The following is a 15,757-nucleotide window of genomic DNA, read 5'->3' on the forward strand; positions in this document are numbered from 1 at the left end:
CCCCCGAGGTTATTGGTTGATTCAATTTTTGCCTGTGTTCTTCTCTAACTGAAGGTATTTTCTCCTTGTCTAAATATTTGTCTATGTCTAAACCATTAATTTTATCCCCTTTATACAGTTCTGTAAAAAATTCCCAGAAAGCCTTTTGAATCTCTTCCTGTTGGAACACCTCCTTCCCTCTGTAAATCAGTTTAGATATATTTCGAGTTTTCCTTTTTTTCCTAATCTGATAAGCTAACCATCTGCCAGGTTTGTTTGCATTACAAAAAGTATTGTGTTTTGCATATAATAAATTAGTAGCTACCTGGTCAGAGATCAACATGTCGAATTGAGATTTTAATATGTTAATAGCTTCCTTAACCTTTGTATCGTCTGGTTTCCTTGTTAACTCCAGCTCTTTTCTCTTAATTTCCTCTTCCAGTTCTGTTCGTTTTAACCCTTGCTTATTTCTATGTGTTTTATTTATATTCATCAAAACTCCTCTCATATACGCTTTGCTTGCATCCCATACAAATTCCATAGATGTACCCTTATTCATATTCAAAACAAAATATTCAGATAGTAATTTTTTACAATCATTAATATAGTTTTCATATCTAAATAAATTTTCATTCAGTTTCCAAAACCTTCTTGCCTGCACTACCCTTCCCAACTCCATCCAAACTGGGTTATGGTCCGAAAGGACTCTAGCTGCAATCTTTGTTTTCTTGACCCTAGAAAGCAAATCATTAGTGGTTAGAATAAAATCAATCCTTGAAAGGGATTGATGCCTGTCCGAGAAGAAAGTGAAGTCATATTCCTCTGCATTTCTTTCTCGCCAGATATCTCTCAATTCGAAATCATCCATAATGTCAAAGAAAGATTTGGGTAACTTTGCTCGCATCTTGGTATTTAGGCGGGAAATCTTCTTATCTCTCTTAGTGTCTATCACTCCATTCCAGTCACCCAATAGTATACAGGAACTATAGTCCCACTGTACTAATTTAGCATGAAGATTTCTATAGAATCTATCTTGCTGTTGATTGGGAGCATAAATTCCCAAAAGTAATGTCTTTTTCCCTTCTAAGATTAAGTCTAAAGCAATATATCTTCCGAAGGGATCTGCTTCTATTAATTCAGCTTTCATATCTTTTCTTAAGTATACAACTATACCATTCTTCTTTTCCATAGCAGAAGCTGCAAAATGTTGACCAAGTTTTGAGTTGATCAAATATTTTTGATCAGTTGACTTGATATGAGTTTCTTGCAAACAAATTACATCGTTCTTAAACTGTTTAAGATAATGAAATATTTTCTTCCTCTTCTGTGGAGAGTTCAGTCCGTTGACATTCCATGTTAAAATCTTAGTTGTCATCTTTGGTTGGTTGAAGCATTTTTAGAGCTTCCTGCACGGCCTGTTTAACCTTAGGTCTAGCTCCTCCCACTGCTTCCAGATTTGTTGTTGTAGTTCCTTGATCGATGGCCGATGATTGTTGATGCTGTTGCTTCTTAGCTTGTTTCTCCATACGTCTAGTAGTCATGCGGCTAGGTCTTGGTTCCATAGCACCTTGCACTTCTAGAGAAGAGAGATGCTCCATCTTGTCTGGTGGTTGTATAGTTTGCTGTCTATCCTGTCCTTCTTGTGGTCTTTCTCTAGGTCCAGATGGTGCAGGGTGTCCGGCCTTCAATATATTATAATAAAAATCTCGGGCTTTCCATACAGAGTTGAGGCGGTACCTTTGCTTATCAAATGTAAATATGATGCCGAATGGTGCATCCCATCTATACTGTATCTGACGATTTCTGAGTTCTTCGACCAAAAAAGCGTAGTCTCTTCTGGCTCTTAACATTTGAGGTGGTATCTCTTTCAAAACAGCCAGGTCTTCACCGCCAATTTGAAGCTTAGTGTTATAAGACGCTTGCAGTACCATATTTCTGAACTCTCTTGTAGTAAAATATATAACGATGTCTCGAGGAAGCTGCTTCTGCTTTGCCAGCCAGGAGTTAACGCGGTAAGCTTTGTCAATTTGCCAGCCTTGGTTGGTCCCTGGTCTTCCCATCAGGCGGTCAAAAGCTTCCGATAGGATCTGTTTCAGGTTCTCCTGTTTCTCCTCACGCAGCCCCCTTACTCTTAATGCGAACTCCATTTGTCGGTACTGTATCATAATAATTTCTTTTTCAGCATTTTCCACTTTTTGTTCCACCACCTCTGTTTTCAATGTCAAGTTAGCATTGGCATCATTAAGAACCTCTAGAGTATCTTCCACTCCAGAAATATGTTCTGTTAATACAGTTACAAGACTCAGCATGTCATCTCTAATTTTATCAACCTTAGCCTCAAATTTCTCATACAACTCCTGTTTAAGTCCTTTTATTTCACTTTTAATTTCACTTTTAATTTCTTCTTTCATTTCTTTTATTTCCTCTTTTCCCTCCTCTCTATTATCTCTAAATTTATCTTCCATTTTAATTGTCTGTGCATTAAGAGCCTCGCTTAGATTACTCAGAAAAAATTCTTTCGTTAACACATCCCCAGCAGGGGGCGTAGGAAGCGGAGGCTGCAGCTTTGTGCCAGGCACTGAGGATGTGCCCCTGGAAGTGGAGGGTGACGACTTCAAGTTAATATTTGGTTTTGAGGCCATTTCAAAATTTGTCTGCCTGCAGTTAATAAAACTCTATTGCCTAAATATGCAGCTTTAAGTAAAGAGGCTTTTATTTTGAAGTTTAAGGCTTGGCAAAAGTTTCAGTGAGTAAACATTGTAACAAGACCGTTCAACAGATTCGTCACCATTTAACTTCCAAATAAGCAAAGTTAATGAAGGAGTAAAATTCTTCTATTGTGAAACCAAAACATATGATAAGCTATCTCTTTTGTTTTGAATTCTTTTGAAGTCTTGTGAGAATTAGCAAAAAGTGTTCGTTATTACCGGAGAAACCAGCCTGCTCGGCGCCATTTTAAAAGCCTCTGAGTAAATAATTTTTCGGAGGAGAAAAAGAGAAGAAGCTAAAATGTTGATAAGCAATTATTGTCCTCGCAGTAAACGGATTCAGCTCGTGATAAGATTAAATCAAACAAAACTTAGAGCAGAGTGGGAGAGACCTACTTTGTCCTGCACAAGGCAGTTTGAAGTTCCCAGCACGGACAGCCGTTCTGCCTTGGGCTAGCCCCCCTTTCCTTGCAAGCACAAAAGCTGCAAAAATCGAAGAGCATTTGCCAGCAAAACAGTTTCTTCTTTCCCTCTTGCCTGAAGGATAAGAAAACCTGATAAGACGTCAGATGGAAGATCCTCTAAACAGGTACGTAGCCAGGAATTCGGAGGCAGCTGATTTTTTGCTGCCTTCACCAGTAGGCTCCTCCCAGGAAGTCCGAAAAAAAAGAAGAAAGGCCCCCAACTCTGTTAGCCTTCTGAGAAGTTTGTAATACTTACTTCTGCCATCAGGCCTAAGGATCCCATAGAAGTATGAAGTCTGTTACATGGCTGCATTGTGAGTTTAGAATGCACTCTCTCCCTTGTCTTTTTGTTATCGTAGTTTTTAACTGTTTAAACTGTTTATGGGCTTCATTATCTTATTTGGCTTTGCTTTTAATTGTGTGAGATCCAATAAAATCATTGGAGGGAAAAGAATCAGATGGAGAAGTAGAAAAAAATCATATTTACACACCATTCAAAAGATACAATACAAAAGACAAGGAACTAAAAGAGCAGAACACATTTCCAGCAGCCAACACCCAGATAAGCAGGGATTAACACCAGGCAAACAACAAAGCAGAAAAGTATATCCTAACCAAGAAACGACCAAGGAGAAAACCATACCCCCTCGAAAAGTGATAGGGCAAGCTACTGTATATAAACAGGGAGCAAAACCCACACTCCGCTTGCACTGATGTTACTACCTAATTAGGTAGTGAAACATCTGCAAGCCTATAGCCATGCTCAGAAAACACCTAGAACCCAACAGTTAAACCCTGAGCTATAGATATTATTAAAATACCTTAGAAAAGATGCCACTAAATTTCTTTTGATATTTTTTTTTGCAACCACAGATTTGCCATCACTCTCCTACAAAGTTAATGTATCTTAGTTTAATTGTGAAAACAAAACTGGAAGGAAGAAAATGGTGACAGGGCAAACAGCATATCAATTGAGGAGGCAGGATTCAAATTAGGAGTGTCAGGTCCCCACAGGTTTTTGTGTGGTCTATGAAGGGCCTTATTCCAAATATGACAGGGACCATTGTTAGGAATATAATCTAATGGTTGGGTTGGCAATATATAAATCATGTAACATTGCTATACCTGTTTCCTTTAAATCATACTGTAAAATGTGATTGGTTGCTGTTTTCCTCAATCGGCCATAAGAGGGAGCCAGAATGACTCTTGGCTCTCTGTTTGTTAGATGCTGGGCTGATCTGATCTGAGTGTTTTGGAAGCTGGCTGTTAGAAAGTGCTGTGAGCTATTGTAAATTTTGCAACTGCTAGCAAACTTTGAGTACCAGACTGTTTGTATGATTATGGATTATTTGGATTATCCCTTAACTGAAAGACATTGATGACTGACTGTCTTATCCATGTATGACTTGGACTGTTTGATGGACTCTGATATCTCTATTTCCATGAAAGTAAAAGCCTACTTAAACTGCAGTGTCTCTGTATGCTGGTTTGTGTGTTCTCCAACAACACTCTCACAACGCTTCTCTGAACGTACTCGCTCTCCCAACAGGGAGATTACCTAACACTATGCCCTTTAGGGAAAGACTTTCAGGAGTTTTTAGGGTGAAATTGGTGCATTTTTATTTATTATTTATTGTTATATCATAGAAAATAAAATACCAAACAGCAAAACAAACAAACAAAACAAAAGCATACATTCAAGCCTAACAACAACAAAAGAAAAAATATTGTACAAATAAAGAGGAAAAAATAATACCGTTTGTATTGTATTGTATTGTATTGTATTGCATTTAATGAATTTATAGGTTGCCCAATCCTGGAGGACTCCGGGTGGCTTACAGAAAGAAGTAAATTATAAAAAATAAAGAATTAAAAAAAAGAGGAAACAGATTAAAATCTCATCATGCACCCAATCTGGTTGGGGCTAGACCTCAGTCATGAGGTCAACAGCCCCAGGCCTGCCGGAATAGCCAGGTTTTGATAGCCTTTCGGAAGGCCATGAGAGTGGGTTGGGTCTGGATCTCTGGGGGTAGTTCATTCCATAGGGTCAGAGCGGCTACAGAGAAGGCCCTCCTCCAGGGAGCCGCCAGCCGACATTGCCTGGCTGACAGCACCTGAAGGAGGCCCACCCTGTGCGATCTTATCGGCTGTTGGGAGGTATGCGGCAGTAGGCGGTCTCGCAGGTATCCAGGTCCTAAGCCATGTAGGGCTTTAAAGGTAATGACCAGCACCTTGAATCGCATTCGAAGATCAATAGGAAGCCAGCGCAGCTCGCGGAGGATAGATGTAACATGGGTGTATCTTGGACCCAGTATTGCTCGCGCGGCTGCGTTCTGGACTAATTGTAGTCTCTGAACACTTTTCAGGGGCAGCCCCATGTAGAGCGCATTACAGTAGTCAAGTCTTGAGGTGACGAGGGCATGAGTGACCGTTTGAAGCGCCTCCCGATCCAAATAGGGCCGCAACTGATGCACCAGGCGAACCTGGGAAAAGGCCCCCCTGTTCACAGCCGACAGGTGATGTTCTAATGTCAGCTGCGGATCCAGGAGGACCCCCAAGTTGCGGGCCCTCTCTGAGGGGTGTAAATTTTCACCCCCCAGGATTAAGGATGGACTATCTGGGCTGTCCTTCAGGGGCAACATCCACAGCCACTCGGTCTTATCAGGATTGAGTGCAAGTTTGTTCACTCCCATGCAGACCCTGATAGCTTCCAGGCACCGGCACATCACGTCCACCGCTACACTGAGCTGGCACGGGGCGGAGAGATACAATTGTGTATCATCCGCATATTGATGGTATTTAATCCTGTGCTGACGAATGATCTCACCCAGTGGCTTCATGTAGATATTAAATAGGAGGGAGGACTGAGCCCTGCGGCACACCATATTTAAGGTGCCTGGGGGTCGACCTTTGCCCTCCAACCAACACCGACTGCGACCTGTCGGAGAGGTAAGAGAAGAACCACCATAAAACGGTGCCTCCCACTCCCACCTCTTCCAGCCGTCGCAGAAGGATACCATGGTCAATGGTATCGAAGGCCGCTGAGAAGTCAAGGAGCACCAGGATAGAGGAATGTCCTCCATCCCTGGCCCGCCAGAGATCATCGGTCAGTGCAACCAAAGCGGTTTCGGTGCTGTATCCAGGCCTGAAACTAGACTGAAAGGAGTCTAGATAATCTGCTTCATCCAAGGTCCGTCGGAGTTGAAGGGCCACCACCTTCTCGACAATCTTCCCCAAAAAAGGGAGGTAGGAGACTGGACAATAGTTCTTAAGAATAGCTGGGTCCAGAGAAGGCTTCTTGAGGAGGGGTCTCACCACCGCTTCCTTCAAAGGTTTAACATGTAGGATCCACCCTGGTGAAACTGGTGCATTTTTATTTATATATTTCCATTTCTATAGCTGCTCATCTCAATCCAATTGACTCTAGTCATTGGCAAGAGTTAAGACACTCCTCTTGCCCTGTAAAAAATCCCCCAAACTCCAAAATTACTATGGGGCCATAACAGGAAACCTGGCAGGGCACATTTTTGCACTTTGTTTCTAGTAGAATCATACATAACTTATTGATTTTTATTTAATTATTACCTGTGAACCTTCTCCATCTGATTCTTTTCCCTCCAATGATTTTATTGGATCTCACACAATTAAAAGCAAAGCCAAATAAGATAATGAAGCCCATAAACAGTTTAAACAGTTAAAAACTACGATAACAAAAAGACAAGGGAGAGAGTGCATTCTAAACTCACAATGCAGCCATGTAACAGACTTCATACTTCTATGGGATCCTTAGGCCTGATGGCAGAAGTAAGTATTACAAACTTCTCAGAAGGCTAACAGAGTTGGGGGCCAATCTCACTTTGTGGGGGATGATATTGCAGAGGGCAAGTGCCACTGCAGAAAAGGCTCCTCTCCTGGATCCAGCCAAATGATTGATGGAACCCACAATATACCCCTCGTGCCAGTCCTACTGGGATCTGGCCTCTGTTGTTTTTGTTCTTAGTCACTGACCGTCTCTTCATTTTCCTCCAAGATACCAGGTCACATTATAACCAGAGGTGGGTTGCTCCCGGTTCAGCCCGGATCAGGCGGACCGGTAGTAGTGGTGGTGGGAGGCTCCACCCACCCACCTGGATACTTGTGTGCATACGCAGAAGCATTGCATGCACACGGGAGCACGCCCAAGCCAGTAGTAAAAACATTGGCAACCCACCACTGATCATAATAGATTTTATGTATGTTGGGGCTACCTTTGGACTATGTCTGAATAAGAGGGAAACTACTACTGATAGTCCTCCACTTATGACTATAATTGAGGCCAGAATTACAGTTGTAAGTCATGCCAGTTATTAAATAGGTCATCACATGACCAACCTGATTTTAGAACTTCTTTGTGGTGGTCATTAAGCAAATCTGCAGTTGTTAACCAAATCTACCATCCGCAATGAACATTTTTCCTCAAAAACAGAAGTAGACATTGGTTTCCGGCAAAAAGCATCATAAATTTCAGTTGCATGACTGCGGGACACTGCAAACAGATGTAACTGCAGACTGGTTGCCAAGCACTCAAAATGCTATCACATGACTGTGAGTGGAGGTTGTAAGTACTTTGTTTTGAGTCCACCATAGCTTCGGACAGTCACTAAGTGTCCAGTTGTAAATGAAGAATTACATGTATTTTAGTGCCCATATACTAAGGATGACTTGAGATTGTCTTAACCCCTTGGCTGGAGTCAAGATGAAGGCACATTAGGTGGCCATGGTAGAAAAGAAATGTTACCAGGGAATGCTTGTGTCATGGTTAGGTGTAAAGGAGGAATGTCTTCCTTTGCCTTGTTTGAAGATTTTTTATTTGGGAGATAATAAAACATGTTTGCAGCATTATGCTGTGTAATGATCTAGGTTGTAATCCTCTTTTTTCCCCCTAAACTCAGATGATTAATTCCTAATTGTATAGATATTGATGTGGCTTCCTCTACTATGTATTAAGTTTATCATGCAGAGGTTGCTAGAACTTCATGATATATTAATAATCATAATAATAATTAATAATAGCAAGTATATACCACTTCATAGTGCTTTGCAGCCCTCCCTAAGAGGTTTACTGAGTCAGCATATTGTTAATCTGGGTCCTCATTTTACCCACCTCGGAAAGATGGAAGCCTGAGTCAACCTTCAACCTGGTGAGATTCGAACTGCTGAACTGTTGGCAATTGGCAGTCAGCAAAAGCAGCCTGCTGCACTCTAATCACTGCACCACCATTCATATTGCAACAGAAGCATGATTTATCCCAACCATCCTTAACCAGTTACATGTGTACCCATTGTGCTATTTACTTTTGGGGTATGCAATGTGGTAGACAGAACAGAAAAGGAGTAAGAAAAAGTTAAAGTAATTACCAGAAATAAGGAAAAGAAGACAGCTTACACTGGTTTGCATGAACACCATGCCTTTCTATGTCTTCCAAATCTTGCAAACCATATTTGTTCCACCAATTCATACATTACCACCACCACTCTGACTCACCTCTCTCTCTCTGTAAGCCCTTCAGATAAGCTAGGTCAAAAAACAGACAGTGCGGGGATTTCAGCAATGGTATTTGATTGTTGTAGGATACAATCATATAACCTTGAAAGCCTGTCAAAGTGTCTCTCTGTCCCATCTTCTAAACAAAGTCAATATGAGGTTATTTTGATTTTATCTTTCTCACATTTTCTTCTATCTCTGTGCTACAGTATCTCTTGTCCAAGTTCCTCCTTAAAGCCTTATTCTTCCCTTCCCACCTAAATGGTGCCTCAAACTTTCCCCAAGATCAGGGCTCGGCAACCTTAAACACTCAAAGAGCCACAAAGGTCCTAACTGGAAGCCCCCCATTTAATTCTGGAGCTGACCAGAAATCTGGTTCCTCATAGAGTCTTCTCCTAGCATGGTGTCCTTTTTCTTCTACCTGTCCTAACCGAAAGCCCTATCAATTGTGGAGCTGACCGGCGACAGGGAACTGCAGCAGAGGGATGAAAGAGCCATATGCGGCTCCAGTGCTGCAGGTTGCTAACCCTGTCTAAGATGAATAGTTAATTTAGCAACACGGAGGAGGAAAAAGAAATCTAACACAAATTCTTGGATTGATTGGTTATCTATTTCTTCAAATATAAGAAGATGCTAGTTATGTTCCTCTAATTTAGTTTTATTAGACTTCCTGCTTTGGGAGAATAATAAATTATTTCTGGGACTTCCAGAAAGAACAATGATAGTCCTTTGATATTCTCTTTTGCATTTCTCACTCTCTTTTCAAAAGGGCCAGCAAGTTATAGGATAGGAAATAAATAGTATATGAAAATCCAAAAAGTTCTGATCACAAGATTCCAAGAGCTTGTATTTGGCTACCAAATGAGATCCTAGGGCTTTTGCACTACAAGCTTGTTGTGACAGACGTGACTTTTCTTAGAATGGCTTTGCTGTACCCTTGAACAAGGATAACTGTGTGTGGAAATCTTCTTTGAGCTTTAAATTTTCCTCTGACAAAGTTAAACCGGATTCCTTCTTAAGTTTCCTACTATTGTGATAGCACTGCTGAAGGAAACAGGTTTGTCTGTAAGGGATTCCAGTGGCAGTAACTCTCAGAAATAGCTGCTGAATAAAATACCGGTCAAAGATGCCTGTAAATATTAGTGATATGTATCACATGCTGTTGGATACTGATAGTGGCCACTTCAGATGCCAGATAGAGCCTCACCATTATTTAATTTCTCCTCTAAACTGACCAACCCACTATACTCCTCGCACAAAATTGTATACACAAATGAGTATTTGTCAGAGAGAAAAATAAATTAAAACTTTCCTATCAAATTTCAGAGAAATGCAGCCTTTCTTTAATTGAACAATATTCAATCACATCAGCCTTGTCTTACAGATTAAAGGCATCTGTTACAGACGCAAGCTCCACCTGTCACAATAATAGACTCTATACATTTGAATAGGTTTTGTAAAATTGCAGACCAAAAGGATGTACTTGGTGGACTGGGTAAAAAAACACCTTATCTTGAACTGTATCTTGTTAAATAAATGCCATAAATGTGCCAATTGTAAGTCTTCATACAAATAACACATTATGAATTGAGAAGTCAATAATTAATTAATTACACATTATAAATTAATGAACTGTGGATTATGAATTAACAAGGTGATTTAATGTCAGTCACAGTTCAGTAAGGTTTTCAGAGGGAATGAGCTGAAGCCTTTAAGAACTCTCTGAGGAAATGAGTGCTCACTTTTGACCAACAATGTTGAAATGTTCTGTTGAGTTCAATGTTTTGTTGGTAATTCAGGTTGTAATCTAGGATTTGCTATTAATTAGATTCAGATCCTTTACACTCTTTTTTTTAAAAACCAAAATTTCAAGTCACAGAGGAAGAATTTAGGAATAAAACACTAGCTGAAAATACTGTACAGATGGAGGCGATGATGATACTAAGATCTGAATCAGGAAATCTGTAATTCAGTGTTGTCATTTGTCATAAATTATCTGAATGCACTGACTTTTTTCCAGATAAATAATATATAATCATAGACTAAGTTACATGCTTTGTATAATTTGGACCTATTTACAACATTATTGCAAGATTATAGAATTGCTTCAGACTGGCAGCATAATACAAGTGATAATCATCAAGAAGATTGAAGGCCATGATCCAGTTGCACAGAATAGCAGGGAAAACATAGATTGAACTCTTTCTCTATTGTTCTGGATCTGGCCCCCAGGCCTTGAGTTTGACATCCCTGCTCCAGATGTTTTAAATGATAATTCCCATATTATGATTCAGGCTTAAAATACATATATCATCATCTTGCTCATTGTAAATTGGTTGGCTGGGTTTAAGCATCAAGAAACTTTCCTCAAATTCCTGCCCTTGAAATGTGTGAAAGAATAGGAAATCCACGTGAAAATAGAAGGCTGGAGTCAACCATATCAAGAAGCATCCTGGTTGAAGAAGATTGGCCTAGATTGTACACCAACTCTAGAAGGCAACTGTTCCTTTAAATCATTCATCCCTTATTAAAACAGGCTCCAGCCCATTGTTCCAGCTCTTTGTCAACTGCTGACACTAGCATCAGATGCCTGTGGACAATGGGTGGCAAGACTATTATTAGGTGCTATGTACCAGGAGCATCAGTAGTCAGGCTGACTGGAGACAAATACTCGCCTTAGCTCAGGACATCTAGAGGATTGAAAGGTGGCTTGAAGGAAGGAGAACTACTTCCGTTATGTACGTTCATTCTCATAGAAGGATACTTCCACTTCTCTTAAAAACAATTTCCTGTGTCCAACTATACATCATGGTTTTCTTTGATGGCAAGTAGCTATGAGTATAGTGTTTGCTTCCAGCAAATTTAAATACAGTGCGTGCTTAGTATACATCAGGGACGTGCAGTCACTAGAGGCAGGGGAGGCGTGGCCTCACCAGTCATGAGGAAAAGGAAAGAATTTTAAAGAATTTTTTAAAAATAATTAAAGCCAAGTTAGTTGCTACCAGATTCTAAGTCACAGTGACGGAACAGTGCTTAGTGTTAACTATAGGAGGAGGCCAGAGAACTAGGGGCATAAGGACTTTTTCGCCTTTTAAGAGTTAACCCAGGGTTAAAAAGCGAAGAATTCCTTATGCAAATGAGGCACGTGTTCTCTCGCCTCCTGTAGAGGGCACTTTAGAGGCTTTTTAGAGTTCTCTGGGAGCAACTAGCTCAGTCTGACTCAGAGCTCTGGCCTTTCATGAGGGCAGAGTTGAAATCCTCTCTGAAACAGCTGGAAAAGGTGCGTGTGTGGGGAGGGGGGAGGAATTCAAAAAGTTTGATTGCATGCAGAACCCACGTTGCCTTTTCAAACACACACACACACACACACAGCTGGATAAAAGTATATAAGCCCAGCTTCACTGAAAAGGCACCATGATTCACCTGCAATCAAAGGCTCCGATCGGAAGGCAGCAGGGGAAGGGGGGGTATGGCAGAGGAGCTGCTTTCAAGCCTTTGGAAAATATATCCAATCCAACTTCTCTGTTTGTGTTTGTTTGAGAGTGAGTGAGTGAGAGGGAGATCCAAGTTCTCTGTGTGCGTGTATCTGTTTGAGAGAGGGGGGAGGGAGGGAGAGAGGGAGGAAGGAGGGGGAGGGAGAAGAAAAAGAATGGGAAAACTTATTTTGCAAGGGGGGAAAATGCTGTCACTTTAAATTGGAACTGAGCATGCCTGGCTGTGGAATTCTGGGAGCTGAAGTCCACAAGTCTAAAAAGCTGCCTCACCAGCCATAAAACTCACCGCACGTCACTGGTATACATTAAATTGCCTTCCTCTAACTCTTGTATTGTCAGTAGGTTTTCTGTGCAATTTTCAGTTTGGAATCTATTCTTTTGGAATGCTGCTGTCAAGCTAACAAGAGAGGCACACATAACTCATAACTGCTATAGAGGATACAGTCCTGTACTATATTGAATTTTAACATCTACTTCCGACATTATTATCAGATTTAAGTGAACATCTCACCGCAGCAAGAAATAGTGGCAGATATCTTAAAGATGACAAATGATAAGACGACGTGAGCCTCTCATCTATTTTTTGACAAACAAGAAAGAGATTTTGATGGCTTCCTCTTCTTCAGTGTTAGGACGTCCTTGTTCTCTATGCTCTTCTTTAAAATTAATCAGATATAAAGTGGGTTTAGGGAGCATTCTACTCCATTTTTCATATCTGGACATCATTTCCAAGTATGGCTGGGGCATAAGGAAATTTGACAAGGGTAATGTAATAGAAACTGTCCCCAAAATATGGCTTTGCCATATCTGGGTACTAATATGAATATTTGCGTATGTGTGATCTACATACACACACATACCCCAAGTTCACTTAAAGCAGGGATGTGCAGATGAAATATAAGCCTCTTATATAATCTTCCATAGCTTAGATAGAGGCCCTTTCTCAAAGGGCCATCCTGGCTGTGATGCTGTTCTCGCTTAGAGCATAGAAAAAAGTTATTTTCTTGTCCATAGCAAGGTACAAGAGGAAGGGAGGGAGGAAGAAAGTGTAGGAAATTAAAACTCATCCCTCTCCTAGAAAATGAAATATTTTAGGAAATATTAAAAAGGCAGAATATTTCTCCTAAAAAGAGAAGTAGAAACTCAGAGAGGCAGAAACTCCACCCCCATCTTTGTCAATGGGCCATTAAGGCCAGAGCCAGAGAAACATATTTTAGGCAGGAAACAGATTCACTCTTGATAGCTCCCCCACACCTTTGTCAATGGATCATTAAGCCTTGAACCAGACTATTCTACATAACCAAGATCTACCGCATCTCATTACCCTTCATTGCACCATCCACCAAGTTTCAACCAAACTTAGCACACAACCTACAGTGTTAGCTAAGACCTCCCGCCCCTGGGAGTCTGACAACCAATCAGAATACATTTCTTACACAGGATCAGGAAACAGAGAGGTGGGGCCCCAGAGAGGGCATAAAAGCCAGGGACTCTCAGCATCTCTGCCCTTTGTTGCTCAGGAACTCAAGCCATGTGATTCTGTTCAGGAAGTTAAGCCATGTGATCCTGTCCACCATTAAACCATCTTTCCAAGGAGTCTCCAGGAAGGAAGGAAGTTTTTTTGCTGAGGTTATCTGCTGTTGGACTCATAACTGGAGCCATGAATTGTCCAGTCACAGGTCTTAGTGAAGACTAGACCACACTTAGAAAATTATCAAGCGTATCCAATTACAAACTTCTCTAGGTTTTCAGGCTTGTAAACACCAGATTTCTACAATGTTACAATCAAGGTTACAGAAGAAAACAAAAACAATCCCCCTCCCCAAAAAAACACCTCTATCCTTGTTCCATTTGTACGTATGTTTATCTGAAATTGAAAAGAGGCCGTTATGAATCAGATAAATCTATGGAAATGTAATAAAAATAAGGTTGTGATTTTACATATCATAATATTACAAGACAGAGCTTTTGAAGAAGGCAATACATCTGATGGGAAAGGACCTCTCAACAGACATTATGGTGATCTGTGAAGCTGAGCTATAGGTATTGCAAGAGGTCAGAATATTTTGTTAAAAGTATGTGCGTCACTCTTGAAACATTTTGTTCCATCTTTTTAAAATGAATATTGACAGTTTCTCTGTTCTAGGGAGCATTTCAAAACTCTTGCTTCTCTCATCCCTTGGCCCACCAATCAAGTGAACAATATTATTGTTGGACTCAGGATCCCCTTTATAGTCAATAAGTCATCCCAAGACTTCTCTTTTTTAACTCCTTTTGTACATTGATGCTACAAAAACATATTGAAATATGATGTATAATACAACTAATGATGGGATGCGGTGGCTCAATGGCTAAGACGCTGAGCTTGTCAATCAGAAAGGTTAGCAGTTCGGCGGTTTGAATTCCTCGTGCCACATAATGGAGTGAGCTCCCGTTATTTGTCCCAGCTTCTGCCAACCTAGCAGTTTGAAAGTACGTAAAAATGCAAGTAGAAAAATAGGAACCACCTTTGGTGGGAAAATAATAGTGTTCTGTGCACCTTTGGCGTTTAGTCATGCTGGCCACATGACTACGGAGATGTCTTCGGACAGTGCTGGCTTTTCAGCTTTGAAACGGAGAAGAGCACCGCCCCCTAGAGTCGGGAATGACTAGCACATATGTGCGAGGGGAACCTTTACCTAATACAACTAAATCCAGTACTGGTAGTTTTTAAAGACGAGGCGCTGAGGTAAAACAAGTCAGTGTTATTAACGAACAGGCAACAACAACTCAGAACACGGATGAGAAGGAGCCCATCTGACAGCTATTTATATTTGACAGCTGTCAGGCAGGTAGCCAATCGGCGGCTGGCATTTCTCCTGCTGGTCAACTGGCGCGCCAGAGACAATCAGGAGCCTGAGGCTCTGGCTGCGCCTGCCGGCTACCTTGAAAAGACACAACAATAGTCCTCGATGTTCAGCCAATTGTTTAGTGACCGTTCAAAATTACAATGGCATTGAAATAAGTGACTGTGTTTCATACTTATGATTGTTGCAGCATCCTCATGGTTATGTGATCAAAATTCAGACACTTGGCAACTGCTATGTATTTATGTACTTCCAGTGTCTCAAGATCATGTGATCAACTTTTTCGACCTTCTGACAAGGAAAATGACGATGGGGAAGCCAGATTCACTTAGCAATTGTGTTACTAACTTAACTGGGTTGCTAACTGCAGTGATTCACTTGACAGCTGTGGCAAAAAAGATCATAAAAGGGGGCAAAATTTACTTAAACATTTGCCTTGCTTAGCAATGAAATTTTGGGCTCGCCTGTGGTCATAAGTTGAAGACTCCTGTATGAAATTGCTCATCTAAGAAAAAAATATAGGAATTCTTGTTAATAATACAAAGAATCTGAAAGGTAGTCTGCTTGGATTCCAAAAATTGCTTCCAGACCGGTCCTAGTAATGATCGTAGAGATAAAAAATGTAATTGCTCAATTGAGTTTGAGAAAACTTCCAGGAAATGACTTAATACTCCTTGAGAAAACTATGGAATAATGTATGGTTGTATTGTTAATCAGTATAGTCATGGAAGATTGTAATCCC

Source organism: Thamnophis elegans, chromosome 2, assembly GCF_009769535.1.
Source record: "Thamnophis elegans isolate rThaEle1 chromosome 2, rThaEle1.pri, whole genome shotgun sequence".
Lineage (NCBI taxonomy): Eukaryota > Metazoa > Chordata > Lepidosauria > Squamata > Colubridae > Thamnophis > Thamnophis elegans.